This window comes from Nelumbo lutea, chromosome 4 (genome assembly GCF_056320005.1).
Source record: "Nelumbo lutea isolate HS-2025 chromosome 4, American lotus-T2T, whole genome shotgun sequence".
Classification (NCBI taxonomy): domain Eukaryota; kingdom Viridiplantae; phylum Streptophyta; class Magnoliopsida; order Proteales; family Nelumbonaceae; genus Nelumbo; species Nelumbo lutea.
Genome location: NC_142687.1, coordinates 51,987,237 through 52,012,376, shown reverse-complemented (window position 1 = coordinate 52,012,376; position 25,140 = coordinate 51,987,237). Strand labels below are relative to the sequence as shown.

General features: G+C 46.0%; 21 non-coding genes and 31 pseudogenes across 21 annotated transcripts; all 52 read left to right on the top strand.

Moving 5' to 3' along the window:
• The first annotated feature begins 312 nt into the window (after positions 1–312).
• Positions 313–431, top strand: LOC148858124 (5S ribosomal RNA). Its single transcript, XR_016097669.1, has one exon. It is a non-coding gene; the product is annotated as a 5S ribosomal RNA (ribosomal RNA).
• Positions 432–790: 359 nt separating this feature from the next.
• Positions 791–909, top strand: LOC148858123 (5S ribosomal RNA; annotated as a pseudogene).
• Positions 910–1,268: 359 nt separating this feature from the next.
• On the top strand, positions 1,269–1,387 carry LOC148858122 (5S ribosomal RNA; annotated as a pseudogene).
• A 359-nt stretch (positions 1,388–1,746) lies between these two features.
• LOC148858121 (5S ribosomal RNA) lies at positions 1,747–1,865 on the top strand. Its single transcript, XR_016096931.1, has one exon. It is a non-coding gene; the product is annotated as a 5S ribosomal RNA (ribosomal RNA).
• Positions 1,866–2,224: 359 nt separating this feature from the next.
• Positions 2,225–2,343, top strand: LOC148858120 (5S ribosomal RNA; annotated as a pseudogene).
• Positions 2,344–2,702: 359 nt separating this feature from the next.
• Positions 2,703–2,821, top strand: LOC148858119 (5S ribosomal RNA). The gene has a single exon (XR_016096198.1). It is a non-coding gene; the product is annotated as a 5S ribosomal RNA (ribosomal RNA).
• A 359-nt stretch (positions 2,822–3,180) lies between these two features.
• On the top strand, positions 3,181–3,299 carry LOC148858118 (5S ribosomal RNA; annotated as a pseudogene).
• A 359-nt stretch (positions 3,300–3,658) lies between these two features.
• Positions 3,659–3,777, top strand: LOC148858117 (5S ribosomal RNA). Its single transcript, XR_016096543.1, has one exon. It is a non-coding gene; the product is annotated as a 5S ribosomal RNA (ribosomal RNA).
• A 359-nt stretch (positions 3,778–4,136) lies between these two features.
• LOC148858116 (5S ribosomal RNA) lies at positions 4,137–4,255 on the top strand (annotated as a pseudogene).
• Positions 4,256–4,614: 359 nt separating this feature from the next.
• Positions 4,615–4,733, top strand: LOC148858115 (5S ribosomal RNA). The gene has a single exon (XR_016097948.1). It is a non-coding gene; the product is annotated as a 5S ribosomal RNA (ribosomal RNA).
• A 359-nt stretch (positions 4,734–5,092) lies between these two features.
• Positions 5,093–5,211, top strand: LOC148858114 (5S ribosomal RNA; annotated as a pseudogene).
• Positions 5,212–5,570: 359 nt separating this feature from the next.
• Positions 5,571–5,689, top strand: LOC148858113 (5S ribosomal RNA). Its single transcript, XR_016096197.1, has one exon. It is a non-coding gene; the product is annotated as a 5S ribosomal RNA (ribosomal RNA).
• Positions 5,690–6,048: 359 nt separating this feature from the next.
• On the top strand, positions 6,049–6,167 carry LOC148858112 (5S ribosomal RNA; annotated as a pseudogene).
• A 359-nt stretch (positions 6,168–6,526) lies between these two features.
• On the top strand, positions 6,527–6,645 carry LOC148858111 (5S ribosomal RNA). The gene has a single exon (XR_016096196.1). It is a non-coding gene; the product is annotated as a 5S ribosomal RNA (ribosomal RNA).
• Positions 6,646–7,004: 359 nt separating this feature from the next.
• Positions 7,005–7,123, top strand: LOC148858110 (5S ribosomal RNA; annotated as a pseudogene).
• A 359-nt stretch (positions 7,124–7,482) lies between these two features.
• LOC148858109 (5S ribosomal RNA) lies at positions 7,483–7,601 on the top strand (annotated as a pseudogene).
• A 359-nt stretch (positions 7,602–7,960) lies between these two features.
• On the top strand, positions 7,961–8,079 carry LOC148858108 (5S ribosomal RNA; annotated as a pseudogene).
• A 359-nt stretch (positions 8,080–8,438) lies between these two features.
• Positions 8,439–8,557, top strand: LOC148858107 (5S ribosomal RNA). The gene has a single exon (XR_016098054.1). It is a non-coding gene; the product is annotated as a 5S ribosomal RNA (ribosomal RNA).
• A 359-nt stretch (positions 8,558–8,916) lies between these two features.
• LOC148858106 (5S ribosomal RNA) lies at positions 8,917–9,035 on the top strand (annotated as a pseudogene).
• A 359-nt stretch (positions 9,036–9,394) lies between these two features.
• Positions 9,395–9,513, top strand: LOC148858105 (5S ribosomal RNA). Its single transcript, XR_016096195.1, has one exon. It is a non-coding gene; the product is annotated as a 5S ribosomal RNA (ribosomal RNA).
• A 359-nt stretch (positions 9,514–9,872) lies between these two features.
• LOC148858104 (5S ribosomal RNA) lies at positions 9,873–9,991 on the top strand (annotated as a pseudogene).
• Positions 9,992–10,350: 359 nt separating this feature from the next.
• On the top strand, positions 10,351–10,469 carry LOC148858103 (5S ribosomal RNA). The gene has a single exon (XR_016096194.1). It is a non-coding gene; the product is annotated as a 5S ribosomal RNA (ribosomal RNA).
• A 359-nt stretch (positions 10,470–10,828) lies between these two features.
• Positions 10,829–10,947, top strand: LOC148858102 (5S ribosomal RNA; annotated as a pseudogene).
• Positions 10,948–11,306: 359 nt separating this feature from the next.
• On the top strand, positions 11,307–11,425 carry LOC148858101 (5S ribosomal RNA; annotated as a pseudogene).
• Positions 11,426–11,784: 359 nt separating this feature from the next.
• Positions 11,785–11,903, top strand: LOC148858100 (5S ribosomal RNA; annotated as a pseudogene).
• A 359-nt stretch (positions 11,904–12,262) lies between these two features.
• On the top strand, positions 12,263–12,381 carry LOC148858099 (5S ribosomal RNA). The gene has a single exon (XR_016096193.1). It is a non-coding gene; the product is annotated as a 5S ribosomal RNA (ribosomal RNA).
• Positions 12,382–12,740: 359 nt separating this feature from the next.
• On the top strand, positions 12,741–12,859 carry LOC148858098 (5S ribosomal RNA; annotated as a pseudogene).
• A 359-nt stretch (positions 12,860–13,218) lies between these two features.
• On the top strand, positions 13,219–13,337 carry LOC148858097 (5S ribosomal RNA). The gene has a single exon (XR_016096568.1). It is a non-coding gene; the product is annotated as a 5S ribosomal RNA (ribosomal RNA).
• Positions 13,338–13,696: 359 nt separating this feature from the next.
• On the top strand, positions 13,697–13,815 carry LOC148858096 (5S ribosomal RNA; annotated as a pseudogene).
• Positions 13,816–14,175: 360 nt separating this feature from the next.
• LOC148858095 (5S ribosomal RNA) lies at positions 14,176–14,294 on the top strand (annotated as a pseudogene).
• A 359-nt stretch (positions 14,295–14,653) lies between these two features.
• LOC148858094 (5S ribosomal RNA) lies at positions 14,654–14,769 on the top strand. The gene has a single exon (XR_016097964.1). It is a non-coding gene; the product is annotated as a 5S ribosomal RNA (ribosomal RNA).
• A 359-nt stretch (positions 14,770–15,128) lies between these two features.
• LOC148858093 (5S ribosomal RNA) lies at positions 15,129–15,247 on the top strand. The gene has a single exon (XR_016096842.1). It is a non-coding gene; the product is annotated as a 5S ribosomal RNA (ribosomal RNA).
• Positions 15,248–15,606: 359 nt separating this feature from the next.
• On the top strand, positions 15,607–15,725 carry LOC148858092 (5S ribosomal RNA; annotated as a pseudogene).
• A 359-nt stretch (positions 15,726–16,084) lies between these two features.
• On the top strand, positions 16,085–16,203 carry LOC148858091 (5S ribosomal RNA). Its single transcript, XR_016096930.1, has one exon. It is a non-coding gene; the product is annotated as a 5S ribosomal RNA (ribosomal RNA).
• A 358-nt stretch (positions 16,204–16,561) lies between these two features.
• Positions 16,562–16,680, top strand: LOC148858090 (5S ribosomal RNA; annotated as a pseudogene).
• A 359-nt stretch (positions 16,681–17,039) lies between these two features.
• LOC148858089 (5S ribosomal RNA) lies at positions 17,040–17,158 on the top strand. The gene has a single exon (XR_016096191.1). It is a non-coding gene; the product is annotated as a 5S ribosomal RNA (ribosomal RNA).
• Positions 17,159–17,517: 359 nt separating this feature from the next.
• On the top strand, positions 17,518–17,636 carry LOC148858088 (5S ribosomal RNA; annotated as a pseudogene).
• A 359-nt stretch (positions 17,637–17,995) lies between these two features.
• Positions 17,996–18,114, top strand: LOC148858087 (5S ribosomal RNA; annotated as a pseudogene).
• Positions 18,115–18,473: 359 nt separating this feature from the next.
• LOC148858086 (5S ribosomal RNA) lies at positions 18,474–18,592 on the top strand (annotated as a pseudogene).
• A 359-nt stretch (positions 18,593–18,951) lies between these two features.
• LOC148858085 (5S ribosomal RNA) lies at positions 18,952–19,070 on the top strand. The gene has a single exon (XR_016098053.1). It is a non-coding gene; the product is annotated as a 5S ribosomal RNA (ribosomal RNA).
• Positions 19,071–19,429: 359 nt separating this feature from the next.
• Positions 19,430–19,548, top strand: LOC148858084 (5S ribosomal RNA; annotated as a pseudogene).
• Positions 19,549–19,907: 359 nt separating this feature from the next.
• On the top strand, positions 19,908–20,026 carry LOC148858083 (5S ribosomal RNA). The gene has a single exon (XR_016096190.1). It is a non-coding gene; the product is annotated as a 5S ribosomal RNA (ribosomal RNA).
• Positions 20,027–20,385: 359 nt separating this feature from the next.
• On the top strand, positions 20,386–20,504 carry LOC148858082 (5S ribosomal RNA; annotated as a pseudogene).
• A 359-nt stretch (positions 20,505–20,863) lies between these two features.
• LOC148858081 (5S ribosomal RNA) lies at positions 20,864–20,982 on the top strand. Its single transcript, XR_016096189.1, has one exon. It is a non-coding gene; the product is annotated as a 5S ribosomal RNA (ribosomal RNA).
• A 359-nt stretch (positions 20,983–21,341) lies between these two features.
• Positions 21,342–21,460, top strand: LOC148858080 (5S ribosomal RNA; annotated as a pseudogene).
• Positions 21,461–21,819: 359 nt separating this feature from the next.
• LOC148858079 (5S ribosomal RNA) lies at positions 21,820–21,938 on the top strand (annotated as a pseudogene).
• A 359-nt stretch (positions 21,939–22,297) lies between these two features.
• Positions 22,298–22,416, top strand: LOC148858078 (5S ribosomal RNA; annotated as a pseudogene).
• A 359-nt stretch (positions 22,417–22,775) lies between these two features.
• On the top strand, positions 22,776–22,894 carry LOC148858077 (5S ribosomal RNA). The gene has a single exon (XR_016096188.1). It is a non-coding gene; the product is annotated as a 5S ribosomal RNA (ribosomal RNA).
• A 359-nt stretch (positions 22,895–23,253) lies between these two features.
• Positions 23,254–23,372, top strand: LOC148858076 (5S ribosomal RNA; annotated as a pseudogene).
• A 359-nt stretch (positions 23,373–23,731) lies between these two features.
• On the top strand, positions 23,732–23,850 carry LOC148858075 (5S ribosomal RNA). Its single transcript, XR_016096567.1, has one exon. It is a non-coding gene; the product is annotated as a 5S ribosomal RNA (ribosomal RNA).
• Positions 23,851–24,209: 359 nt separating this feature from the next.
• On the top strand, positions 24,210–24,328 carry LOC148858074 (5S ribosomal RNA; annotated as a pseudogene).
• A 360-nt stretch (positions 24,329–24,688) lies between these two features.
• On the top strand, positions 24,689–24,807 carry LOC148858073 (5S ribosomal RNA; annotated as a pseudogene).
• Positions 24,808–25,140: the final 333 nt, after the last annotated feature.

Below are 25,140 nucleotides of genomic sequence, written 5' to 3'. Positions count from 1 at the left end.
TGTCGTTTCGGCGAGACAACTTGAAACAAAGCGCCGGATACTCGGACCATTTGCGGCACGACCGTCATTACTGAATGGGAACGGTGCAAAACCGGGCTTTAGGCATTCGTCGTGCATTGTGGGCCCCGCGATTTTACTACATTTATCCGGGGCAGCGACAGATTTAGAAAGGAATAACTCCGCTCACCTGGGAGCTTGTGCACGGTTACCAAGGGAGGAAAGTTGCATACACCGTTTTTTCAAGTCTGAAAGAATTAATGGAGGGGAGCAAGATAGTGAGTGCATAAAGATTAAAGCGAACAAGAAGAAAACCGGTGCGATCATACCAGCACTAATGCACCGGATCCCATCAGGACTCCGAAGTTAAGCGTGCTTGGGCGAGAGTAGTAATAGGATGGGTGACCTCCTGGGAAGTCCTCGTGTTGCACCCCAATTTAATTAATATTTTATTTTTGATATACTATTTGCAAATTCCATATGTCGTTTCGGCGAGACAACTGGAAACAACGAGCCGGATACTCGGACCATTTGCGGCACGACCGTCATTAACGAATGGGAACGGTGCAAAACCTGGCTTTTGGCATTCGTCCTGCATTGTGGGCCCTGCGATATTACTGCATTTATCCGGGGATGCGGCAGATCTAGAAAGGAATAACTCCTCTCACCTGGGAGTTTGTGCATGGTTACCAAGGGAGGAAAGTTGCATACACCGTTTTTTCAAATCTGAAGGAATTAATGAAGGGGAGCAAGACAGGGAGTGCATAAAGATTTCAGCGAACAAGATGCAAACGGGTGCGATCATACCAGCACTAATGCACCAGATACAATCAGTACTCCGAAGTTAAGCGTGCTTGGGCGCCAGTAGTACTAGGATGGGTAAACTCCTGGGAAGTCCTCGTGTTGCACCCCAATTTTATTAATATTTTATTTTTGATATACTATTTGCAAATTCCATATGTCGTTTCGGCGAGACAACTGGAAACAACGTGCCGGATACTCGGACCATTTGCGGCACGACCGACATTACTGAATGGGAACGGTGCAAAACTGGGCTTTTGGCATTCGTAGTGCATTGTGGGCCCCGCGATATTACTGCATTTATCCGTGGATGCGGCAGATCTAGAAAGGAATAACTCCTCTCACCTGGGAGTTTGTGCATGGTTACCAAGGGAGGAAAGTTGCATACACCGTTTTTTCAAATCTGAAGGAATTAATGAAGGGGAGCAAGACAGGGAGTGCATAAAGATTTCAGCGAACAAGATGCAAACGGGTGCGATCATACCAGCACTAATGCACCAGATACAATCAGTACTCCGAAGTTAAGCGTGCTTGGGCGCCAGTAGTTCTAGGATGGGTAACCTCCTGGGAAGTCCTCGTGTTGCACCCCAATTTTATTAATATTTTATTTTTGATATACTATTTGCAAATTCCATATGTCGTTTCGGCGAGACAACTGGAAACAACGTGCCGGATACTCGGACCATTTGCGGCACGACCGTCATTACTGAATGGGAACGGTGCAAAACTGGGCTTTTGGCATTCGTAGTGCATTGTGGGCCCCGTGATATTACTACATTTGTCCGAGGATGCGGCAGATTTAGAAAGGAATAACTCCGCTCACCTGGGAGCTTGTGCACGGTTACCAAGGGAGGAAAGTTGCATACACCGTTTTTTCAAGTCTGAAAGAATTAATGGAGGGGAGCAAGATAGTGAGTGCATAAAGATTAAAGCGAACAAGAAGCAAACGGGTGCGATCATACCAGCACTAATGCACCGGATCCCATCAGGACTCCGAAGTTAAGCGTGCTTGGGCGAGAGTAGTAATAGGATGGGTGACCTCCTGGGAAGTCCTCGTGTTGCACCCCAATTTTATTAATATTTTATTTTTGATATACTATTTGCAAATTCCATATGTCGTTTCGGCGAGACAACTGGAAACAACGAGCCGGATACTCGGACCATTTGCGGCACGACCGTCATTAACGAATGGGAACGGTGCAAAACCTGGCTTTTGGCATTCGTCCTGCATTGTGGGCCCTGCGATATTACTGCATTTATCCGGGGATGCGGCAGATCTAGAAAGGAATAACTCCTCTCACCTGGGAGTTTGTGCATGGTTACCAAGGGAGGAAAGTTGCATACACCGTTTTTTCAAATCTGAAGGAATTAATGAAGGGGAGCAAGACAGGGAGTGCATAAAGATTTCAGCGAACAAGATGCAAACGGGTGCGATCATACCAGCACTAATGCACCAGATACAATCAGTACTCCGAAGTTAAGCGTGCTTGGGCGCCAGTAGTACTAGGATGGGTAAACTCCTGGGAAGTCCTCGTGTTGCACCCCAATTTTATTAATATTTTATTTTTGATATACTATTTGCAAATTCCATATGTCGTTTCAGCGAGACAACTGGAAACAACGTGCCGGATACTCGGACCATTTGCGGCACGACCGTCATTACTGAATGGGAACGGTGCAAAACTGGGCTTTTGGCATTCGTAGTGCATTGTGGGCCCCGCGATATTACTACATTTATCCGGGGATGCGGCAGATCTAGAAAGGAATAACTCCGCTCACCTGGGAGCTTGTGCACGGTTACCAAGGGAGGAAAGTTGCATACACCATTTTTTCAAGTCTGAAAGAATTAATGGAGGGGAGCAAGATAGTGAGTGAATAAAGATTAAAGCGAACAAGAAGAAAACCGGTGCGATCATACCAGCACTAATGCACCGGATCCCATCAGAACTCCGAAGTTAAGCGTGCTTGGGCGAGAGTAGTACTAGGATGGGTGACCTCCTGGGAAGTCCTCGTGTTGCACCCCAATTTTATTAATATTTTATTTTTGATATACTATTTGCGAATTCCATATGTCGTTTCGGCGAGACAACTGGAAACAACGTGCCGGATACTCGGACCATTTGCGGCACGACCGTCATTACTGAATGGGAACGGTGCAAAACTGGGCTTTTGGCATTCGTAGTGCATTGTGGGCCCCGCGATATTACTACATTTATCCGGGGATGCGGCAGATCTAGAAAGGAATAACTCCGCTCACTTGGGAGCTTGTGCACGGTTACCAAGGGAGGAAAGTTGCATACACCATTTTTTCAAGTCTGAAAGAATTAATGGAGTGGAGCAAGATAGTGAGTGCATAAAGATTAAAGCGAACAAGAAGAAAACCGGTGCGATCATACCAGCACTAATGCACCGGATCCCATCAGAACTCCGAAGTTAAGCGTGCTTGGGCGCCAGTAGTACTAGGATGGGTAAACTCCTGGGAAGTCCTCGTGTTGCACCCCAATTTTATTAATATTTTATTTTTGATATACTATTTGCAAATTCCATATGTCGTTTCGGCGAGACAACTGGAAACAACGTGCCGGATACTCGGACCATTTGCGGCACGACCGTCATTACTGAATGGGAACGGTGCAAAACTGGGCTTTTGGCATTCGTAGTGCATTGCGGGCCCCGCGATATTACTACATTTATCCGGGGATGCGGCAGATCTAGAAAGGAATAACTCCGCTCACCTGGGAGCTTGTGCACGGTTACCAAGGGAGGAAAGTTGCATACACCATTTTTTCAAGTCTGAAAGAATTAATGGAGGGGAGCAAGATAGTGAGTGCATAAAGATTAAAGCGAACAAGAAGAAAACCGGTGCGATCATACCCGCACTAATGCACCGGATCCCATCAGAACTCCGAAGTTAAGCGTGCTTGGGCGAGAGTAGTACTAGGATGGGTGACCTCCTGGGAAGTCCTCGTGTTGCACCCCAATTTTATTAATTTTTTATTTTTAATATACTATTTGCAAATTCCATATGTCGTTTCGGCGAGACAACTGGAAACAACGTGCCGGATACTCGGACCATTTGCGGCACCACCGTCATTAACGAATGGGAACGGTGCAAAACCTGGCTTTTGGCATTCGTCCTGCATTGTGGGCCCCGTGATATTACTGCATTTATTCGGGGATGCGGCAGATCTAGAAAGGAATAACTCCGCTCACCTGGGAGTTTGTGCATGGTTACCAAGGGAGGAAAGTTGCATACACCGTTTTTTCAAATCTGAAGGAATTAATGAAGGGGAGCAAGACACGGAGTGCATAAAGATTTCAGCGAACAAGATGCAAACGGGTGCGATCATACCAGCACTAATGCACCAGATACAATCAGTACTCCGAAGTTAAGCGTGCTTGGGCGCCAGTAGTACTAGGATGGGTAACCTCCTGGGAAGTCCTCGTGTTGCACCCCAATTTTATTAATATTTTATTTTTGATATACTATTTGCAAATTCCATATGTCGTTTCGGCGAGACAACTGGAAACAACGTGCCGGATACTCGGACCATTTGCGGCACGACCGTCATTACTGAATGGGAACGGTGCAAAACTGGGCTTTTGGCATTCGTAGTGCATTGTGGGCCCCGTGATATTACTACATTTGTCCGAGGATGCGGCAGATTTAGAAAGGAATAACTCCGCTCACCTGGGAGCTTGTGCACGGTTACCAAGGGAGGAAAGTTGCATACACCGTTTTTTCAAGTCTGAAAGAATTAATGGAGGGGAGCAAGATAGTGAGTGCATAAAGATTAAAGCGAACAAGAAGCAAACGGGTGCGATCATACCAGCACTAATGCACCGGATCCCATCAGGACTCCGAAGTTAAGCGTGCTTTGGCGAGAGTAGTAATAGGATGGGTGACCTCCTGGGAAGTCCTCGTGTTGCACCCCAATTTTATTAATATTTTATTTTTGATATACTATTTGCAAATTCCATATGTCGTTTCGGCGAGACAACTGGAAACAACGAGCCGGATACTCGGACCATTTGCGGCACGACCGTCATTAACGAATGGGAACGGTGCAAAACCTGGCTTTTGGCATTCGTCCTGCATTGTGGGCCCTGCGATATTACTGCATTTATCCGGGGATGCGGCAGATCTAGAAAGGAATAACTCCTCTCACCTGGGAGTTTGTGCATGGTTACCAAGGGAGGAAAGTTGCATACACCGTTTTTTCAAATCTGAAGGAATTAATGAAGGGGAGCAAGACAGGGAGTGCATAAAGATTTCAGCGAACAAGATGCAAACGGGTGCGATCATACCAGCACTAATGCACCAGATACAATCAGTACTCCGAAGTTAAGCGTGCTTGGGCGCCAGTAGTACTAGGATGGGTAAACTCCTGGGAAGTCCTCGTGTTGCACCCCAATTTTATTAATATTTTATTTTTGATATACTATTTGCAAATTCCATATGTCGTTTCGGCGAGACAACTGGAAACAACGTGCCGGATACTCGGACCATTTGCGGCACGACCGTCATTACTGAATGGGAACGGTGCAAAACTGGGCTTTTGGCATTCGTAGTGCATTGTGGGCCCCGCGATATTACTACATTTATCCGGGGATGCGGCAGATCTAGAAAGGAATAACTCCGCTCACCTGGGAGCTTGTGCACGGTTACCAAGGGAGGAAAGTTGCATACACCATTTTTTCAAGTCTGAAAGAATTAATGGAGGGGAGCAAGATAGTGAGTGAATAAAGATTAAAGCGAACAAGAAGAAAACCGGTGCGATCATACCAGCACTAATGCACCGGATCCCATCAGAACTCCGAAGTTAAGCGTGCTTGGGCGAGAGTAGTACTAGGATGGGTGACCTCCTGGGAAGTCCTCGTGTTGCACCCCAATTTTATTAATATTTTATTTTTGATATAGTATTTGCAAATTCCATATGTCGTTTCGGCGAGACAACTGGAAACAACGTGCCGGATACTCGGACCATTTGCGGCACGACCGTCATTACTGAATGGGAACGGTGCAAAACTGGGCTTTTGGCATTCGTAGTGCATTGTGGGCCCCGCGATATTACTACATTTATCCGGGGATGCGGCAGATCTAGAAAGGAATAACTCCGCTCACTTGGGAGCTTGTGCACGGTTACCAAGGGAGGAAAGTTGCATACACCATTTTTTCAAGTCTGAAAGAATTAATGGAGGGGAGCAAGATAGTGAGTGCATAAAGATTAAAGCGAACAAGAAGAAAACCGGTGCGATCATACCAGCACTAATGCACCGGATCCCATCAGAACTCCGAAGTTAAGCGTGCTTGGGCGCCAGTAGTACTAGGATGGGTAAACTCCTGGGAAGTCCTCGTGTTGCACCCCAATTTTATTAATATTTTATTTTTGATATACTATTTGCAAATTCCATATGTCGTTTCGGCGAGACAACTGGAAACAACGTGCCGGATACTCGGACCATTTGCGGCACGACCGTCATTACTGAATGGGAACGGTGCAAAACTGGGCTTTTGGCATTCGTAGTGCATTGTGGGCCCCGCGATATTACTACATTTATCCGGGGATGCGGCAGATCTAGAAAGGAATAACTCCGCTCACCTGGGAGCTTGTGCACGGTTACCAAGGGAGGAAAGTTGCATACACCATTTTTTCAAGTCTGAAAGAATTAATGGAGGGGAGCAAGATAGTGAGTGCATAAAGATTAAAGCGAACAAGAAGAAAACCGGTGCGATCATACCAGCACTAATGCACCGGATCCCATCAGAACTCCGAAGTTAAGCGTGCTTGGGCGAGAGTAGTACTAGGATGGGTGACCTCCTGGGAAGTCCTCGTGTTGCACCCCAATTTTATTAATATTTTATTTTTAATATACTATTTGCAAATTCCATATGTCGTTTCGGCGAGACAACTGGAAACAACGTGCCGGATACTCGGACCATTTGCGGCACCACCGTCATTAACGAATGGGAACGGTGCAAAACCTGGCTTTTGGCATTCGTCCTGCATTGTGGGCCCCGTGATATTACTGCATTTATTCGGGGATGCGGCAGATCTAGAAAGGAATAACTCCGCTCACCTGGGAGTTTGTGCATGGTTACCAAGGGAGGAAAGTTGCATACACCGTTTTTTCAAATCTGAAGGAATTAATGAAGGGGAGCAAGACACGGAGTGCATAAAGATTTCAGCGAACAAGATGCAAACGGGTGCGATCATACCAGCACTAATGCACCAGATACAATCAGTACTCCGAAGTTAAGCGTGCTTGGGCGACAGTAGTACTAGGATGGGTAACCTCCTGGGAAGTCCACATGTTGCACCCCAATTTTATTAATATTTTATTTTTGATATACTATTTGCAAATTCCATATGTCGTTTCGGCGAGACAACTGGAAACAACGTGCCGGATACTCGGACCATTTGCGGCACGACCGTCATTACTGAATGGGAACGGTGCAAAACTGGGCTTTTGGCATTCGTAGTGCATTGTGGGCCACGCGATATTACTACATTTATCCGGGGATGCGGCAGATCTAGAAAGGAATAACTCCGCTCACCTGGGAGTTTGTGCATGGTTACCAAGGGAGGAAAGTTGCATACACCGTTTTTTCAAATCTGAAGGAATTAATGAAGGGGAGCAAGACACGGAGTGCATAAAGATTTCAGCGAACAAGATGCAAACGGGTGCGATCATACCAGCACTAATGCACCAGATACAATCAGTACTCCGAAGTTAAGCGTGCTTGGGCGACAGTAGTACAAGGATGGGTAACCTCCTGGGAAGTCCTCGTGTTGCACCCCAATTTTATTAATATTTTATTTTTGATATACTATTTGCAAATTCCATATGTCGTTTCGGCGAGACAACTGGAAACAACGTGCCGGATACTCGGACCATTTGCGGCACGACCGTCATTACTGAATGGGAACGGTGCAAAACTGGGCTTTTGGCATTCGTAGTGCATTGTGGGCCCTGCGATATTACTGCATTTATCCGGGGATGCGGCAGATCTAGAAAGGAATAACTCCTCTCACCTGGGAGTTTGTGCATGGTTACCAAGGGAGGAAAGTTGCATACACCGTTTTTTCAAATCTGAAGGAATTAATGAAGGGGAGCAAGACAGGGAGTGCATAAAGATTTCAGCGAACAAGATGCAAACGGGTGCGATCATACCAGCACTAATGCACCAGATACAATCAGTACTCCGAAGTTAAGCGTGCTTGGGCGCCAGTAGTACTAGGATGGGTAACCTCCTGGGAAGTCCTCGTGTTGCACCCCAATTTTATTAATATTTTATTTTTGATATACTATTTGCAAATTCCATATGTCGTTTCGGCGAGACAACTGGAAACAACGTGCCGGATACTCGGACCATTTGCGGCACGACCGTCATTACTGAATGGGAACGGTGCAAAACTGGGCTTTTGGCATTCGTAGTGCATTGTGGGCCCCGTGATATTACTACATTTGTCCGAGGATGCGGCAGATTTAGAAAGGAATAACTCCGCTCACCTGGGAGCTTGTGCACGGTTACCAAGGGAGGAAAGTTGCATACACCGTTTTTTCAAGTCTGAAAGAATTAATGGAGGGGAGCAAGATAGTGAGTGCATAAAGATTAAAGCGAACAAGAAGCAAACGGGTGCGATCATACCAGCACTAATGCACCGGATCCCATCAGGACTACGAAGTTAAGCGTGCTTGGGCGAGAGTAGTAATAGGATGGGTGACCTCCTGGGAAGTCCTCGTGTTGCACCCCAATTTTATTAATATTTTATTTTTGATATACTATTTGCAAATTCCATATGTCGTTTCGGCGAGACAACTGGAAACAACGAGCCGGATACTCGGACCATTTGCGGCACGACCGTCATTAACGAATGGGAACGGTGCAAAACCTGGCTTTTGGCATTCGTCCTGCATTGTGGGCCCTGCGATATTACTGCATTTATCCGGGGATGCGGCAGATGTAGAAAGGAATAACTCCTCTCACCTGGGAGTTTGTGCATGGTTACCAAGGGAGGAAAGTTGCATACACCGTTTTTTCAAATCTGAAGGAATTAATGAAGGGGAGCAAGACAGGGAGTGCATAAAGATTTCAGCGAACAAGATGCAAACGGGTGCGATCATACCAGCACTAATGCACCAGATACAATCAGTACTCCGAAGTTAAGCGTGCTTGGGCGCCAGTAGTACTAGGATGGGTAAACTCCTGGGAAGTCCTCGTGTTGCACCCCAATTTTATTAATATTTTATTTTTGATATACTATTTGCAAATTCCATATGTCGTTTCGGCGAGACAACTGGAAACAACGTGCCGGATACTCGGACCATTTGCGGCACGACCGTCATTACTGAATGGGAACGGTGCAAAACTGGGCTTTTGGCATTCGTAGTGCATTGTGGGCCCCGCGATATTACTACATTTATCCGGGGATGCGGCAGATCTAGAAAGGAATAACTCCGCTCACCTGGGAGCTTGTGCACGGTTACCAAGGGAGGAAAGTTGCATACACCATTTTTTCAAGTCTGAAAGAATTAATGGAGGGGAGCAAGATAGTGAGTGAATAAAGATTAAAGCGAACAAGAAGAAAACCGGTGCGATCATACCAGCACTAATGCACCGGATCCCATCAGAACTCCGAAGTTAAGCGTGCTTGGGCGAGAGTAGTACTAGGATGGGTGACCTCCTGGGAAGTCCTCGTGTTGCACCCCAATTTTATTAATATTTTATTTTTGATATACTATTTGCAAATTCCATATGTCGTTTCGGCGAGACAACTGGAAACAACGTGCCGGATACTCGGACCATTTGCGGCACGACCGTCATTACTGAATGGGAACGGTGCAAAACTGGGCTTTTGGCATTCGTAGTGCATTGTGGGCCCCGCGATATTACTACATTTATCCGGGGATGCGGCAGATCTAGAAAGGAATAACTCCGCTCACTTGGGAGCTTGTGCACGGTTACCAAGGGAGGAAAGTTGCATACACCATTTTTTCAAGTCTGAAAGAATTAATGGAGGGGAGCAAGATAGTGAGTGCATAAAGATTAAAGCGAACAAGAAGAAAACCGGTGCGATCATACGAGCACTAATGCACCGGATCCCATCAGAACTCCGAAGTTAAGCGTGCTTGGGCGCCAGTAGTACTAGGATGGGTAAACTCCTGGGAAGTCCTCGTGTTGCACCCCAATTTTATTAATATTTTATTTTTGATATACTATTTGCAAATTCCATATGTCGTTTCGGCGAGACAACTGGAAACAACGTGCCGGATACTCGGACCATTTGCGGCACGACCGTCATTACTGAATGGGAACGGTGCAAAACTGGGCTTTTGGCATTCGTAGTGCATTGTGGGCCCCGCGATATTACTACATTTATCCGGGGATGCGGCAGATCTAGAAAGGAATAACTCCGCTCACCTGGGAGCTTGTGCACGGTTACCAAGGGAGGAAAGTTGCATACACCATTTTTTCAAGTCTGAAAGAATTAATGGAGGGGAGCAAGATAGTGAGTGCATAAAGATTAAAGCGAACAAGAAGAAAACCGGTGCGATCATACCAGCACTAATGCACCGGATCCCATCAGAACTCCGAAGTTAAGCGTGCTTGGGCGAGAGTAGTACTAGGATGGGTGACCTCCTGGGAAGTCCTCGTGTTGCACCCCAATTTTATTAATATTTTATTTTTAATATACTATTTGCAAATTCCATATGTCGTTTCGGCGAGACAACTGGAAACAACGTGCCGGATACTCGGACCATTTGCGGCACCACCGTCATTAACGAATGGGAACGGTGCAAAACCTGGCTTTTGGCATTCGTCCTGCATTGTGGGCCCCGTGATATTACTGCATTTATTCGGGGATGCGGCAGATCTAGAAAGGAATAACTCCGCTCACCTGGGAGTTTGTGCATGGTTACCAAGGGAGGAAAGTTGCATACACCGTTTTTTCAAATCTGAAGGAATTAATGAAGGGGAGCAAGACACGGAGTGCATAAAGATTTCAGCGAACAAGATGCAAACGGGTGCGATCATACCAGCACTAATGCACCAGATACAATCAGTACTCCGAAGTTAAGCGTGCTTGGGCGACAGTAGTACTAGGATGGGTAACCTCCTGGGAAGTCCTCATGTTGCACCCCAATTTTATTAATATTTTATTTTTGATATACTATTTGCAAATTCCATATGTCGTTTCGGCGAGACAACTGGAAACAACGTGCCGGATACTCGGACCATTTGCGGCACGACCGTCATTACTGAATGGGAACGGTGCAAAACTGGGCTTTTGGCATTCGTAGTGCATTGTGGGCCACGCGATATTACTACATTTATCCGGGGATGCGGCAGATCTAGAAAGGAATAACTCCGCTCACCTGGGAGTTTGTGCATGGTTACCAAGGGAGGAAAGTTGCATACACCGTTTTTTCAAATCTGAAGGAATTAATGAAGGGGAGCAAGACACGGAGTGCATAAAGATTTCAGCGAACAAGATGCAAACGGGTGCGATCATACCAGCACTAATGCACCAGATACAATCAGTACTCCGAAGTTAAGCGTGCTTGGGCGACAGTAGTACTAGGATGGGTAACCTCCTGGGAAGTCCTCGTGTTGCACCCCAATTTTATTAATATTTTATTTTTGATATACTATTTGCAAATTCCATATGTCGTTTCGGCGAGACAACTGGAAACAACGTGCCGGATACTCGGACCATTTGCGGCACGACCGTCATTACTGAATGGGAACGGTGCAAAACTGGGCTTTTGGCATTCGTAGTGCATTGTGGGCCCTGCGATATTACTGCATTTATCCGGGGATGCGGCAGATCTAGAAAGGAATAACTCCTCTCACCTGGGAGTTTGTGCATGGTTACCAAGGGAGGAAAGTTGCATACACCGTTTTTTCAAATCTGAAGGAATTAATGAAGGGGAGCAAGACAGGGAGTGCATAAAGATTTCAGCGAACAAGATGCAAACGGGTGCGATCATACCAGCACTAATGCACCAGATACAATCAGTACTCCGAAGTTAAGCGTGCTTGGGCGCCAGTAGTACTAGGATGGGTAACCTCCTGGGAAGTCCTCGTGTTGCACCCCAATTTTATTAATATTTTATTTTTGATATACTATTTGCAAATTCCATATGTCGTTTCGGCGAGACAACTGGAAACAACGTGCCGGATACTCGGACCATTTGCGGCACGACCGTCATTACTGAATGGGAACGGTGCAAAACTGGGCTTTTGGCATTCGTTGTGCATTGTGGGCCCCGCGATATTACTACATTTATCCGGGGATGCGGCAGATCTAGAAAGGAATAACTCCGCTCACCTGGGAGCTTGTGCACGGTTACCAAGGGAGGAAAGTTGCATACACCATTTTTTCAAGTCTGAAAGAATTAATGGAGGGGAGCAAGATAGTGAGTGCATAAAGATTAAAGCGAACAAGAAGAAAACCGGTGCGATCATACCAGCACTAATGCACCGGATCCCATCAGAACTCCGAAGTTAAGCGTGCTTGGGCGAGAGTAGTACTAGGATGGGTGACCTCCTGGGAAGTCCTCGTGTTGCACCCCAATTTTATTAATATTTTATTTTTAATATACTATTTGCAAATTCCATATGTCGTTTCGGCGAGACAACTGGAAACAACGTGCCGGATACTCGGACCATTTGCGGCACCACCGTCATTAACGAATGGGAACGGTGCAAAACCTGGCTTTTGGCATTCGTCCTGCATTGTGGGCCCCATGATATTACTGCATTTATTCGGGGATGCGGCAGATCTAGAAAGGAATAACTCCGCTCACCTGGGAGTTTGTGCATGGTTACCAAGGGAGGAAAGTTGCATACACCGTTTTTTCAAATCTGAAGGAATTAATGAAGGGGAGCAAGACACGGAGTGCATAAAGATTTCAGCGAACAAGATGCAAACGGGTGCGATCATACCAGCACTAATGCACCAGATACAATCAGTACTCCGAAGTTAAGCGTCCTTGGGCGACAGTAGTACTAGGATGGGTAACCTCCTGGGAAGTCCTCATGTTGCACCCCAATTTTATTAATATTTTATTTTTGATATACTATTTGCAAATTCCATATGTCGTTTCGGCGAGACAACTGGAAACAACGTGCCGGATACTCGGACCATTTGCGGCACGACCGTCATTACTGAATGGGAACGGTGCAAAACTGGGCTTTTGGCATTCGTAGTGCATTGTGGGCCCCGCGATATTACTACATTTATCCGGGGATATGGCAGATCTAGAAAGGAATAACTCCGCTCACCTGGGAGTTTGTGCATGGTTACCAAGGGAGGAAAGTTGCATACACCGTTTTTTCAAATCTGAAGGAATTAATGAAGGGGAGCAAGACACGGAGTGCATAAAGATTTCAGCGAACAAGATGCAAACGGGTGCGATCATACCAGCACTAATGCACCGGATCCCATCAGAACTCCGAAGTTAAGCGTGCTTAGGCGAGAGTAGTACTAGGATGGGTAACCTCCTGGGAAGTCCTCGTGTTGCACCCCAATTTTATTAATATTTTATTTTTGATATACTATTTGCAAATTCCATATGTCGTTTCGGCGAGACAACTGGAAACAACGTGCCGGATACTCGGACCATTTGCGGCACCACCGTCATTAACGAATGGGAACGGTACAAAACTGGGCTTTTGGCATTCGTAGTGCATTGTGGGCCCCGCGATATTACTGCATTTATTCGGGGATGCGGCAGATCTAGAAAGGAATAACTCCGCTCACCTGGGAGTTTGTGCATGGTTACCAAGGGAGGAAAGTTGCATACACCGTTTTTTCAAATCTGAAGGAATTAATGAAGGGGAGCAAGATAGGGAGTGCATAAAGATTAAAGCGAACAAGATGCCAACGGGTGCGATCATACCAGCACTAATGCACCAGATACAATCAGTACTCCGAAGTTAAGCGTGCTTGGGCGACAGTAGTAATAGGATGGGTAACCTCCTGGGAAGTCCTCATGTTGCACCCCAATTTTATTAATATTTTATTTTTGATATACTATTTGCAAATTCCATATGTCGTTTCGACGAGACAACTGGAAACAACGTGCCGGATACTCGGACCATTTGCGGCACGACCGTCATTACTGAATGGGAACGGTGCAAAACTGGGCTTTAGGCATTCGTCGTGCATTGTGGGCCCCGTGATATTACTACATTTATCTGAGGATGCGGCAGATATACAAAAGGAATAACTCCGCTCACCTGGGAGTTTGTGCATGGTTACCAAGGGAGGAAAGTTGCATACACCGTTTTTTCAAATCTGAAGGAATTAATGGAGGGGAGCAAGACCGGGAGTGCATAAAGATTTCAGCGAACAAGAAGCAAACGGGTGCGATCATACCAGCACTAATGCACCAGATACAATCAGTACTCCGAAGTTAAGCGTGCTTGGGCGACAGTAGTACTAGGATGGGTAACCTCCTAGGAAGTCCTCGTGTTGCACCCCAATTTTATTAATATTTTATTTTTGATATACTATTTGCAAATTCCATATGTCGTTTCGGCGAGACAACTGGAAACAACGTGCCGGATACTCGGACCATTTGCGGCACGACCGTCATTACTGAATGGGAACGGTGCAAAACTGGGCTTTTGGCATTCGTCGTGCATTGTGGGCCCCGTGATATTACTACATTTGTCCGAGGATGCGGCAGATTTAGAAAGGAATAACTCCGCTCACCTGGGAGCTTGTGCACGGTTACCAAGGGAGGAAAGTTACATACACCGTTTTTTCAAGTCTAAAAGAATTAATGGAGGGGAGCAAGATAGTGATTGCATAAAGATTAAAGCGAACAAGAAGCAAACGGGTGCGATCATACCAGCACTAATGCACCGGATCCCATCAGAACTCCGAAGTTAAGCGTGCTTGGGCGTGAGTAGTAATAGGATGGGTGACCTGGGAAGTCCTCGTGTTGCACCCCAATTTTATTAATATTTTATTTTTGATATACTATATGCAAATTCCATATGTCGTTTCGGCGAGACAACAGGAAACAACGTGCCGGATACTCGGACCATTTGGGGAACGACCGTCATTACTGAATGGGAACGGTGCAAAACCGGGCGTTTGGCATTCGTCGTGCATTGTGGTCCCCATGATATTACAAAATTTATCCGGGGATGCGGCAGATCTACAAAGGAATAACTCCGCTCACCTGGGAGCTTGTGCACGGTTACCAAGGGAGGAAAGTTGCATACACCGTTTTTTCAAATCTGAAAGGATTAATGGAGGGGAGCAAGACAGTGAGTGCATAAAGATTTCTGCGAACATGATGCAAACGGGTGCGATCATACCAGCACTAATGCACCGGATCCCATCAGAACTCCGAAGTTAAGTGTGCTTGGGCGAGAGTAGTACTAGGATGGGTGACCTCCTTGGAAGTCCTCGTGTTGCACCTCAATTTTATTAATATTTTATTTCTGATATATTATTTGCAAATTCCATATGTCGTTTCGGCGAGACAACTGGAAACAAAGCGCCGGATACTCGGACCATTTGCGGCACGACCGTCATTACTGAATGGGAACGGTGCAAAACCGGGCTTTAGGCATTCGTCGTGCATTGTGGGCCCCGCGATTTTACTACATTTATCCGGGGCAGCGACAGATCTAGAAAGGAATAACTCCGCTCACCTTGGAGCTTGTGCACGGTTACCAAGGGAGGAAAGTTGCATACACCGTTTTTTCAAATCTGAAGGAATTAATGAAGGGGAGCAAGACAGGGAGTGCATAAAGATTTCAGCGAACAAGATGCAAACGGGTGCGATCATACCAGCACTAATGCACCAGATACAATCAGTACTCCGAAGTTAAGCGTGCTTGGGCGACAGTAGTACTAGGATGGGTAACCTCCTAGGAAGTCCTCGTGTTGCACCCCAATTTTATTAATATTATATTTTTGATATACTATTTGCAAATTCCATATGTCGTTTCGGCGAGACAACTGGAAACAACGTGCCGGATACTCGGACCATTTGCGGCACGACCGTCATTACTGAATGGGAACGGTGCAAAACTGGGCTTTTGGCATTCGTCGTGCATTGTAGGCCCCGTGATATTACTACATTTGTCCGAGGATGCGGCAGATTTAGAAAGGAATAACTCCGCTCACCTGGGAGCTTGTGCACGGTTACCAAGGGAGGAAAGTTGCATACACCGTTTTTTCAAGTCTGAAAGAATTAATGGAGGGGAGCAAGATAGTGAGTGCATAAAGATTAAAGCGAACAAGAAGCAAACGGGTGCGATCATACCAGCACTAATGCACCGGATCCCATCAGGACTCCGAAGTTAAGCGTGCTTGGGCGAGAGTAGTAATAGGATGGGTGACCTCCTGGGAAGTCCTCGTGTTGCACCCCAATTTTATTAATATTTTATTTTTGATATACTATTTGCAAATTCCATATGTCGTTTCGGCGAGACAACTGGAAACAACGAGCCGGATACTCGGACCATTTGCGGCACGACCGTCATTAACGAATGGGAACGGTGCAAAACCTGGCTTTTGGCATTCGTCCTGCATTGTGGGCCCCGCGATATTACTGCATTTATCCGGGGATGCGGCAGATCTAGAAAGGAATAACTCCTCTCACCTGGGAGTTTGTGCATGGTTACCAAGGGAGGAAAGTTGCATACACCGTTTTTTCAAATCTGAAGGAATTAATGAAGGGAGCAAGACAGGGAGTGCATAAAGATTTCAGCGAACAAGATGCAAACGGGTGCGATCATACCAGCACTAATGCACCAGATACAATCAGTACTCCGAAGTTAAGCGTGCTTGGGCGCCAGTAGTACTAGGATGGGTAAACTCCTGGGAAGTCCTCGTGTTGCACCCCAATTTTATTAATATTTTATTTTTGATATACTATTTGCAAATTCCATATGTCGTTTCGGCGAGACAACTGGAAACAACGTGCCGGATACTCGGACCATTTGCGGCACGACCGTCATTACTGAATGGGAACGGTGCAAAACTGGGCTTTTGGCATTCGTAGTGCATTGTGGGCCCCGCGATATTACTACATTTATCCGGGGATGCGGCAGATCTAGAAAGGAATAACTCCGCTCACCTGGGAGCTTGTGCACGGTTACCAAGGGAGGAAAGTTGCATACACCATTTTTTCAAGTCTGAAAGAATTAATGGAGGGGAGCAAGATAGTGAGTGCATAAAGATTAAAGCGAACAAGAAGAAAACCGGTGCGATCATACCAGCACTAATGCACCGGATCCCATCAGAACTCCGAAGTTAAGCGTGCTTGGGCGAGAGTAGTACTAGGATGGGTGACCTCCTGGGAAGTCCTCGTGTTGCACCCCAATTTTATTAATATTTTATTTTTAATATACTATTTGCAAATTCCATATGTCGTTTCGGCGAGACAACTGGAAACAACGTGCCGGATACTCGGACCATTTGCGGCACCACCGTCATTAACGAATGGGAACGGTGCAAAACCTGGCTTTTGGCATTCGTCCTGCATTGTGGGCCCCGTGATATTACTGCATTTATTCGGGGATGCGGCAGATCTAGAAAGGAATAACTCCGCTCACCTGGGAGTTTGTGCATGGTTACCAAGGGAGGAAAGTTGCATACACCGTTTTTTCAAATCTGAAGGAATTAATGAAGGGGAGCAAGACACGGAGTGCATAAAGATTTCAGCGAACAAGATGCAAACGGGTGCGATCATACCAGCACTAATGCACCAGATACAATCAGTACTCCGAAGTTAAGCGTGCTTGGGCGACAGTAGTACTAGGATGGGTAACCTCCTGGGAAGTCCACATGTTGCACCCCAATTTTATTAATATTTTATTTTTGATATACTATTTGCAAATTCCATATGTCGTTTCGGCGAGACAACTGGAAACAACGTGCCGGATACTCGGACCATTTGCGGCACGACCGTCATTACTGAATGGGAACGGTGCAAAACTGGGCTTTTGGCATTCGTAGTGCATTGTGGGCCACGCGATATTACTACATTTATCCGGGGATGCGGCAGATCTAGAAAGGAATAACTCCGCTCACCTGGGAGTTTGTGCATGGTTACCAAGGGAGGAAAGTTGCATACACCGTTTTTTCAAATCTGAAGGAATTAATGAAGGGGAGCAAGACACGGAGTGCATAAAGATTTCAGCGAACAAGATGCAAACGGGTGCGATCATACCAGCACTAATGCACCAGATACAATCAGTACTCCGAAGTTAAGCGTGCTTGGGCGACAGTAGTACAAGGATGGGTAACCTCCTGGGAAGTCCTCGTGTTGCACCCCAATTTTATTAATATTTTATTTTTGATATACTATTTGCAAATTCCATATGTCGTTTCGGCGAGACAACTGGAAACAACGTGCCGGATACTCGGACCATTTGCGGCACGACCGTCATTACTGAATGGGAACGGTGCAAAACTGGGCTTTTGGCATTCGTAGTGCATTGTGGGCCCTGCGATATTACTGCATTTATCCGGGGATGCGGCAGATCTAGAAAGGAATAACTCCTCTCACCTGGGAGTTTGTGCATGGTTACCAAGGGAGGAAAGTTGCATACACCGTTTTTTCAAATCTGAAGGAATTAATGAAGGGGAGCAAGACAGGGAGTGCATAAAGATTTCAGCGAACAAGATGCAAACGGGTGCGATCATACCAGCACTAATGCACCAGATACAATCAGTACTCCGAAGTTAAGCGTGCTTGGGCGCCAGTAGTACTAGGATGGGTAACCTCCTGGGAAGTCCTCGTGTTGCACCCCAATTTTATTAATATTTTATTTTTGATATACTATTTGCAAATTCCATATGTCGTTTCGGCGAGACAACTGGAAACAACGTGCCGGATACTCGGACCATTTGCGGCACGACCGTCATTACTGAATGGGAACGGTGCAAAACTGGGCTTTTGGCATTCGTAGTGCATTGTGGGCCCCGTGATATTACTACATTTGTCCGAGGATGCGGCAGATTTAGAAAGGAATAACTCCGCTCACCTGGGAGCTTGTGCACGGTTACCAAGGGAGGAAAGTTGCATACACCGTTTTTTCAAGTCTGAAAGAATTAATGGAGGGGAGCAAGATAGTGAGTGCATAAAGATTAAAGCGAACAAGAAGCAAACGGGTGCGATCATACCAGCACTAATGCACCGGATCCCATCAGGACTACGAAGTTAAGCGTGCTTGGGCGAGAGTAGTAATAGGATGGGTGACCTCCTGGGAAGTCCTCGTGTTGCACCCCAATTTTATTAATATTTTATTTTTGATATACTATTTGCAAATTCCATATGTCGTTTCGGCGAGACAACTGGAAACAACGAGCCGGATACTCGGACCATTTGCGGCACGACCGTCATTAACGAATGGGAACGGTGCAAAACCTGGCTTTTGGCATTCGTCCTGCATTGTGGGCCCTGCGATATTACTGCATTTATCCGGGGATGCGGCAGATGTAGAAAGGAATAACTCCTCTCACCTGGGAGTTTGTGCATGGTTACCAAGGGAGGAAAGTTGCATACACCGTTTTTTCAAATCTGAAGGAATTAATGAAGGGGAGCAAGACAGGGAGTGCATAAAGATTTCAGCGAACAAGATGCAAACGGGTGCGATCATACCAGCACTAATGCACCAGATACAATCAGTACTCCGAAGTTAAGCGTGCTTGGGCGCCAGTAGTACTAGGATGGGTAAACTCCTGGGAAGTCCTCGTGTTGCACCCCAATTTTATTAATATTTTATTTTTGATATACTATTTGCAAATTCCATATGTCGTTTCGGCGAGACAACTGGAAACAACGTGCCGGATACTCGGACCATTTGCGGCACGACCGTCATTACTGAATGGGAACGGTGCAAAACTGGGCTTTTGGCATTCGTAGTGCATTGTGGGCCCCGCGATATTACTACATTTATCCGGGGATGCGGCAGATCTAGAAAGGAATAACTCCGCTCACCTGGGAGCTTGTGCACGGTTACCAAGGGAGGAAAGTTGCATACACCATTTTTTCAAGTCTGAAAGAATTAATGGAGGGGAGCAAGATAGTGAGTGAATAAAGATTAAAGCGAACAAGAAGAAAACCGGTGCGATCATACCAGCACTAATGCACCGGATCCCATCAGAACTCCGAAGTTAAGCGTGCTTGGGCGAGAGTAGTACTAGGATGGGTGACCTCCTGGGAAGTCCTCGTGTTGCACCCCAATTTTATTAATATTTTATTTTTGATATACTATTTGCAAATTCCATATGTCGTTTCGGCGAGACAACTGGAAACAACGTGCCGGATACTCGGACCATTTGCGGCACGACCGTCATTACTGAATGGGAACGGTGCAAAACTGGGCTTTTGGCATTCGTAGTGCATTGTGGGCCCCGCGATATTACTACATTTATCCGGGGATGCGGCAGATCTAGAAAGGAATAACTCCGCTCACTTGGGAGCTTGTGCACGGTTACCAAGGGAGGAAAGTTGCATACACCATTTTTTCAAGTCTGAAAGAATTAATGGAGGGGAGCAAGATAGTGAGTGCATAAAGATTAAAGCGAACAAGAAGAAAACCGGTGCGATCATACGAGCACTAATGCACCGGATCCCATCAGAACTCCGAAGTTAAGCGTGCTTGGGCGCCAGTAGTACTAGGATGGGTAAACTCCTGGGAAGTCCTCGTGTTGCACCCCAATTTTATTAATATTTTATTTTTGATATACTATTTGCAAATTCCATATGTCGTTTCGGCGAGACAACTGGAAACAACGTGCCGGATACTCGGACCATTTGCGGCACGACCGTCATTACTGAATGGGAACGGTGCAAAACTGGGCTTTTGGCATTCGTAGTGCATTGTGGGCCCCGCGATATTACTACATTTATCCGGGGATGCGGCAGATCTAGAAAGGAATAACTCCGCTCACCTGGGAGCTTGTGCACGGTTACCAAGGGAGGAAAGTTGCATACACCATTTTTTCAAGTCTGAAAGAATTAATGGAGGGGAGCAAGATAGTGAGTGCATAAAGATTAAAGCGAACAAGAAGAAAACCGGTGCGATCATACCAGCACTAATGCACCGGATCCCATCAGAACTCCGAAGTTAAGCGTGCTTGGGCGAGAGTAGTACTAGGATGGGTGACCTCCTGGGAAGTCCTCGTGTTGCACCCCAATTTTATTAATATTTTATTTTTAATATACTATTTGCAAATTCCATATGTCGTTTCGGCGAGACAACTGGAAACAACGTGCCGGATACTCGGACCATTTGCGGCACCACCGTCATTAACGAATGGGAACGGTGCAAAACCTGGCTTTTGGCATTCGTCCTGCATTGTGGGCCCCGTGATATTACTGCATTTATTCGGGGATGCGGCAGATCTAGAAAGGAATAACTCCGCTCACCTGGGAGTTTGTGCATGGTTACCAAGGGAGGAAAGTTGCATACACCGTTTTTTCAAATCTGAAGGAATTAATGAAGGGGAGCAAGACACGGAGTGCATAAAGATTTCAGCGAACAAGATGCAAACGGGTGCGATCATACCAGCACTAATGCACCAGATACAATCAGTACTCCGAAGTTAAGCGTGCTTGGGCGACAGTAGTACTAGGATGGGTAACCTCCTGGGAAGTCCTCATGTTGCACCCCAATTTTATTAATATTTTATTTTTGATATACTATTTGCAAATTCCATATGTCGTTTCGGCGAGACAACTGGAAACAACGTGCCGGATACTCGGACCATTTGCGGCACGACCGTCATTACTGAATGGGAACGGTGCAAAACTGGGCTTTTGGCATTCGTAGTGCATTGTGGGCCACGCGATATTACTACATTTATCCGGGGATGCGGCAGATCTAGAAAGGAATAACTCCGCTCACCTGGGAGTTTGTGCATGGTTACCAAGGGAGGAAAGTTGCATACACCGTTTTTTCAAATCTGAAGGAATTAATGAAGGGGAGCAAGACACGGAGTGCATAAAGATTTCAGCGAACAAGATGCAAACGGGTGCGATCATACCAGCACTAATGCACCAGATACAATCAGTACTCCGAAGTTAAGCGTGCTTGGGCGACAGTAGTACTAGGATGGGTAACCTCCTGGGAAGTCCTCGTGTTGCACCCCAATTTTATTAATATTTTATTTTTGATATACTATTTGCAAATTCCATATGTCGTTTCGGCGAGACAACTGGAAACAACGTGCCGGATACTCGGACCATTTGCGGCACGACCGTCATTACTGAATGGGAACGGTGCAAAACTGGGCTTTTGGCATTCGTAGTGCATTGTGGGCCCTGCGATATTACTGCATTTATCCGGGGATGCGGCAGATCTAGAAAGGAATAACTCCTCTCACCTGGGAGTTTGTGCATGGTTACCAAGGGAGGAAAGTTGCATACACCGTTTTTTCAAATCTGAAGGAATTAATGAAGGGGAGCAAGACAGGGAGTGCATAAAGATTTCAGCGAACAAGATGCAAACGGGTGCGATCATACCAGCACTAATGCACCAGATACAATCAGTACTCCGAAGTTAAGCGTGCTTGGGCGCCAGTAGTACTAGGATGGGTAACCTCCTGGGAAGTCCTCGTGTTGCACCCCAATTTTATTAATATTTTATTTTTGATATACTATTTGCAAATTCCATATGTCATTTCGGCGAGACAACTGGAAACAACGTGCCGGATACTCGGACCATTTGCGGCACGACCGTCATTACTGAATGGGAACGGTGCAAAACTGGGCTTTTGGCATTCGTTGTGCATTGTGGGCCCCGCGATATTACTACATTTATCCGGGGATGCGGCAGATCTAGAAAGGAATAACTCCGCTCACCTGGGAGCTTGTGCACGGTTACCAAGGGAGGAAAGTTGCATACACCATTTTTTCAAGTCTGAAAGAATTAATGGAGGGGAGCAAGATAGTGAGTGCATAAAGATTAAAGCGAACAAGAAGAAAACCGGTGCGATCATACCAGCACTAATGCACCGGATCCCATCAGAACTCCGAAGTTAAGCGTGCTTGGGCGAGAGTAGTACTAGGATGGGTGACCTCCTGGGAAGTCCTCGTGTTGCACCCCAATTTTATTAATATTTTATTTTTAATATACTATTTGCAAATTCCATATGTCGTTTCGGCGAGACAACTGGAAACAACGTGCCGGATACTCGGACCATTTGCGGCACCACCGTCATTAACGAATGGGAACGGTGCAAAACCTGGCTTTTGGCATTCGTCCTGCATTGTGGGCCCCATGATATTACTGCATTTATTCGGGGATGCGGCAGATCTAGAAAGGAATAACTCCGCTCACCTGGGAGTTTGTGCATGGTTACCAAGGGAGGAAAGTTGCATACACCGTTTTTTCAAATCTGAAGGAATTAATGAAGGGGAGCAAGACACGGAGTGCATAAAGATTTCAGCGAACAAGATGCAAACGGGTGCGATCATACCAGCACTAATGCACCAGATACAATCAGTACTCCGAAGTTAAGCGTCCTTGGGCGACAGTAGTACTAGGATGGGTAACCTCCTGGGAAGTCCTCATGTTGCACCCCAATTTTATTAATATTTTATTTTTGATATACTATTTGCAAATTCCATATGTCGTTTCGGCGAGACAACTGGAAACAACGTGCCGGATACTCGGACCATTTGCGGCACGACCGTCATTACTGAATGGGAACGGTGCAAAACTGGGCTTTTGGCATTCGTAGTGCATTGTGGGCCCCGCGATATTACTACATTTATCCGGGGATATGGCAGATCTAGAAAGGAATAACTCCGCTCACCTGGGAGTTTGTGCATGGTTACCAAGGGAGGAAAGTTGCATACACCGTTTTTTCAAATCTGAAGGAATTAATGAAGGGGAGCAAGACACGGAGTGCATAAAGATTTCAGCGAACAAGATGCAAACGGGTGCGATCATACCAGCACTAATGCACCGGATCCCATCAGAACTCCGAAGTTAAGCGTGCTTAGGCGAGAGTAGTACTAGGATGGGTAACCTCCTGGGAAGTCCTCGTGTTGCACCCCAATTTTATTAATATTTTATTTTTGATATACTATTTGCAAATTCCATATGTCGTTTCGGCGAGACAACTGGAAACAACGTGCCGGATACTCGGACCATTTGCGGCACCACCGTCATTAACGAATGGGAACGGTACAAAACTGGGCTTTTGGCATTCGTAGTGCATTGTGGGCCCCGCGATATTACTGCATTTATTCGGGGATGCGGCAGATCTAGAAAGGAATAACTCCGCTCACCTGGGAGTTTGTGCATGGTTACCAAGGGAGGAAAGTTGCATACACCGTTTTTTCAAATCTGAAGGAATTAATGAAGGGGAGCAAGATAGGGAGTGCATAAAGATTAAAGCGAACAAGATGCCAACGGGTGCGATCATACCAGCACTAATGCACCAGATACAATCAGTACTCCGAAGTTAAGCGTGCTTGGGCGACAGTAGTAATAGGATGGGTAACCTCCTGGGAAGTCCTCATGTTGCACCCCAATTTTATTAATATTTTATTTTTGATATACTATTTGCAAATTCCATATGTCGTTTCGACGAGACAACTGGAAACAACGTGCCGGATACTCGGACCATTTGCGGCACGACCGTCATTACTGAATGGGAACGGTGCAAAACTGGGCTTTAGGCATTCGTCGTGCATTGTGGGCCCCGTGATATTACTACATTTATCTGAGGATGCGGCAGATATACAAAAGGAATAACTCCGCTCACCTGGGAGTTTGTGCATGGTTACCAAGGGAGGAAAGTTGCATACACCGTTTTTTCAAATCTGAAGGAATTAATGGAGGGGAGCAAGACCGGGAGTGCATAAAGATTTCAGCGAACAAGAAGCAAACGGGTGCGATCATACCAGCACTAATGCACCAGATACAATCAGTACTCCGAAGTTAAGCGTGCTTGGGCGACAGTAGTACTAGGATGGGTAACCTCCTAGGAAGTCCTCGTGTTGCACCCCAATTTTATTAATATTTTATTTTTGATATACTATTTGCAAATTCCATATGTCGTTTCGGCGAGACAACTGGAAACAACGTGCCGGATACTCGGACCATTTGCGGCACGACCGTCATTACTGAATGGGAACGGTGCAAAACTGGGCTTTTGGCATTCGTCGTGCATTGTGGGCCCCGTGATATTACTACATTTGTCCGAGGATGCGGCAGATTTAGAAAGGAATAACTCCGCTCACCTGGGAGCTTGTGCACGGTTACCAAGGGAGGAAAGTTACATACACCGTTTTTTCAAGTCTAAAAGAATTAATGGAGGGGAGCAAGATAGTGATTGCATA